The 4,539-nt window shown below is 44.5% G+C and overlaps 1 pseudogene; it reads right to left on the reverse strand.

The window, feature by feature from the left end:
* Window positions 1–462: 462 nt before the first annotated feature.
* LOC121433734 lies at window positions 463–853 on the reverse strand (annotated as a pseudogene).
* Window positions 854–4,539: the final 3,686 nt, after the last annotated feature.

The raw sequence follows: 4,539 nt of genomic DNA on the forward strand, positions 1-4,539 counted from the left end.
CCATGGCCTTTCTTCAGAATCCTGCTGGCCGTCTTCCACACATTGACATCCCCTGATGGAAATGTGCTGCTCTAAGGGGCACTCTTGCTCTGACACCCACGCTGAGGAGTAAAGCGATTTTAAATGAACTAGACCCCACAGATTCACACTAAATCTTCATGAGAAGTTCTTCCAGAGAAGTCATGGGACAGAAGTCATGAGGAACCCTAAGAGAAGAACAACAGATCTTTCCCACCGGCCACAAAACACACTGATATACTTATTCTATGTTCCCAGTAAATACAAAATAAGTTTTTTTAATCTCCCTAGATCTCTCTTGGCCAGCTTCCTCCTTCCTGAAGCTCATCTCTGCTAGGCTGCTCTGAATCACTCTTCTGGGAGAGTATATGGTCTCTCCTGGACATCCATTTTCTCTACCACTCTTAACTCTTTTTTTTCTAATGATCCAAATCTTTCATTTGTTCATTTCTTTCATTTGAAGTTCCCTTTGGCGATATCGTCGGCCTGGGATTCTTCACCATGGTCCTTACCCACTACACAACTGTACCCACTCTATTTGGTTTGCTCTCCTGATGAGTTTCTGCAGAGACCTCCCCATTTCCCTGGTTTCTCTTTGGCATTAACCTTAATTAGGTTAATCTGGTGTTCTGCTCAAGGTGCTTCAACTAACTTGACTTACTTTGGTTCGTATGGATGCCAGTACACAGTGATGGGTTTGATGCTTGCCTGAGGGCTTGGCAGCTTTGCGAATGCTGCGTGCTAGCCCACCTTGGATGAAGGATATCTTTAACATCTCTTTTAAGGACTGGTCAATGTCCATTACTCCTCCAGCATCAGTGCCTTCCTCAGCCATGGTGGTGGATCAATGGATGAGGCCGAATCTTGATATACCAGAGGTTTTGTCTCTTTGAAACTTGTTGCATCAGATTCAAAGCCTGCCGTTCTTGCCCTCCTCATTGGCATCAGTACAAGACCTCCTAGACCTCGCCAGTATGGCACTCAAACCTTTAATCCCAAAAGACAGGAGGCAGAGGCAGGCAGATCCATGTGAGTTCAAGGTCAATTAGGTCTCTATGGATAGTTTCAGGACATTCAGGACTACACAGAGAAACCGTATCTTAAAACTCAAACAAAAATGTATGCACATATATACACACTCATTCAAATAAACAGAAGGAAAGAATTTACCAGCGACAGTATGAGATATTTAGTTAAGAATATTCATGAGCAGTGTGTTCAAAGAGAAGACTGATTCCTCCTCATTGTTTTCTAAAATAAGGGGTGGAGTGATTCAGATTTTCATACATACTCGTGTGTGAGGTGATAAACCATGATGTTTGCCCTTGCCTCAGACAAAAGGCAGTAGGGCCATCTGGCCATGGACTGGACTTCTGAAGTCAAAAGCCAAGAAAAATCCTTCCTCTTCCAAATTGATTTTCTTCCCAATATTTCATCACCATGCTGACTAACACAAGCCTGAAGTCTGTCAAGTATCTAGTGACAGACGAGTGGGTGAAGAAAATGTGCACACAATGGAATATCACTCAGCCACAAATGGAGGGAAGTGATGATACACGCTACACTGTGGGTGAGCAGGAGCACCTTGTACTAAGTGGCAGAAGCCAGATCCAGAGGAAAACTGTATGACCCAGCTTACAGTAGGTGCAGCGTCCTAAAACCGGTGAGAAAAATTAGCGGAATGAGTGTGCTTGGGTGGAGGGGTGTGGGCTGCTGTTTACTAGGGGGTGGATGGGTGGGAGGTTGCTATTCAGTTGGTGTGTGGTTTCAGTTTAGGGGTAATTCTGGAAATAGACACACAGATGTGGTGGAATCTGGAATTGGACACCTAGGTGTGTTAAAATGACTAGGTGTGTTGTCACTGCTTATATATATATATATATATATATATATATATATATATATATATATAATAAGTAGTAGTGAATATATTACTAGTAATATATTTATGTTTTATGGCAACACACCTGGAATATATATATGTGTGTGTGTATATATATATATATATATATATATATATATATATGCCATTCACCCCCAGTAAACAGCAACCTACACCCCTCCACCCAAGCACACTCACTCCGCTAATTTTTCTCACCGGTTTTAGGACGCTGCACCTACTGTAAGCTGGGTCATAAAGTTTTCCTCTGGATCTGGCTTCTGCCGCCTAATACAAGGTGTTCCTGCTCACCCACAGTGTAGCGTGTATCATACATATATATATATATATATATATATATATATATATATATATACACACACACACATATACATATATATATTCCTTTGTAAAACTAGTGTCTAAAGTGGTAGAAATGAACTTATAGATTCATATTTCTGATAATGACTTGATTCTAAGTACAAGATATTCATAGAGAAAACTGTGCTGAAATCCATACCCATCCTTCCTTGGTTCCTTACTGGCTAATTTTGAATCTGTATCCTAATTGCCTCTATTTAAAATAAGACGTAAATAATTAAGTGCATACATTTTCATTGGCATGATAATTACCTTAAGAAGTGTAAAGAGCATTTGAAAACTATTAGCGGAAGAAAGTAACTAGGTGGTTCTGTTGTTAAGAGCAGGTACGGTTTTTCCAGAAGACCTGAGTTTGGTTCCCTACACCCGCACTGGCTGTACACAATTACCTGTAACTGTAGCTCCAGGGGATCTGACACCTTCTCCTGGCATCTGCCGGTATCTGCAGACATGTGACGTTTACTGATACACCACACATGAAATAAAAATATAAATAAACTGTTGAGGGGTGTGCCCCCATGGAGGAGGTAGAGGTTTCTGTGTCCTGGATGTGTCTGTGAATGTCTGGTGGCCTTGCACTGGTATGGTAAATACCCAGGTTAGGAAAGGAGAACTAGAATCACCAGTCTGGAGGCAGAGGCAAGAGTGGATCTTCCTTGGTGGTGTGTCAGAGGGCTTTCAGACCACAGCACGGGAGTCTTAAGCCCCTGACGACACCCCTCCCAGCTTCACCCAGCTTCGGGATGAAGAAGGACCAGCTTCATAGCTGAGAGAGGTTCCTGCTTTCCCATCTGTCATCCTCTGGGTCAGGTCGGCCAGTATTGATGGCCGTGGCCAGACCCTGTGTAATGTACTGGAAAGTCTTCTGCACGCCTTGCTCTACTTCCCGACTTGGGAATCTCCGGCCAGAGCCTGGCCCCGAGGAACAATCCGGCCTTCTCGGGGCAGTACCCCGTGGGCTGCGCCGGGCCAGGTTATGTTATGTTTCCTGGCAGACACTTCAATGCTGGTTTTGTGTGCAGCTGTAGCAGAACAAGAACGCTAAACAAACGGGAGGCCTCAGGAGCCTGCCATTCATCAACCCTTCCTGACAAGCCCCTGCCTAGGCAGACCCAGACGGTCGCCAGTCTCTACCAAAGCCTTTTTTTTTATGATTTCAAAGTATCTCCTCAAATGTCTTCCTTCCCAAACGAAAGTAGTATTCCCCCGTGTTCAGAAAGTCAGGCTGAGAAACCTGAGTGTGTGCGTGACTGTGGGAATGCAAGGCCAGTCGGGAGCCATGGGATATCGAGAATCTTTTACATGGAAATCGCATGCCTTGTGGCCAACAATGATGGTTTGGCAAAGGATTTATGATCCGACAGGACACGAACTTCCAAGATGTATATATCTGAGAGTTTTCAAATGCATCAGTATAAAATAAAATGGAGGTGTAATGTGTGATATGTGGTAGAGGCTTAGCACAGACACCCAGAAGGACAAGGTAATTAAAGGAGCAGAATCTGTGACCCTCCATCTGGAAAGATGTGGGCTTCAGAGGAGGAACAGCTGGAGTAGGTACCATTTTAAAGGGACAGCATTCAGCCAGCGACAAGGATCCTACCTCGGAGAGGGCCACGTGGAAATGTCTTCTTGGACACCGTTGAAGAGGACAGAGGTCAGGGATGCCATTAACATCCCACAGTGTCACAGAGAACCACTGAGTTCCACCCTGTATTAGATAAGAGTCCAAAGTGCGCTTATGTTAAACCATAGGAGATTTTCATTTTAGGTAGCAAAAACCCTGACCAAGATGCCTTTCTCTTGTGTTCAGTCACCAGTATCTTCCTTCCCTGCAAGGCAGCAATACTGGAGAGTGTACCTGAACTGGCCTTCCCCTGTAATAAGATTGGTGAATACCCCAACTGTCATCATAGAGCCTACATCCAGTCATTGATGGAACCAGATGCAGAGATCCACAACCAAGCACCAGGCTGAGCTCCAGGAATCCAGTCGAAGAGAGGGAGGAGGAAGTATATGAGCAAGAGAGGTCAAGATCATGAAGTGGAAATCTACAGAGACAGCTGAGCCAAGTTTATAGGAACTCACGAACCCTAGACTGACAGCTGTGGAGCCTCCATGAGATCGAACTAGGCCCTCTGACATGGGAGACAATTGTGTATCTTGGTCTATCTGAGGGGCCCCTGCCAGTAGGACCAAGATCTATCCCTGGGACCTGAGCTAGCTTGTTAGAGCCCATTCCCTATGGAGGGATGCTATGC

This window comes from Microtus oregoni, unplaced genomic scaffold, assembly GCF_018167655.1.
Source record: "Microtus oregoni isolate MIOR12 unplaced genomic scaffold, Mior012 000040F_ref0000088, whole genome shotgun sequence".
In the NCBI taxonomy this organism is placed as follows: domain Eukaryota; kingdom Metazoa; phylum Chordata; class Mammalia; order Rodentia; family Cricetidae; genus Microtus; species Microtus oregoni.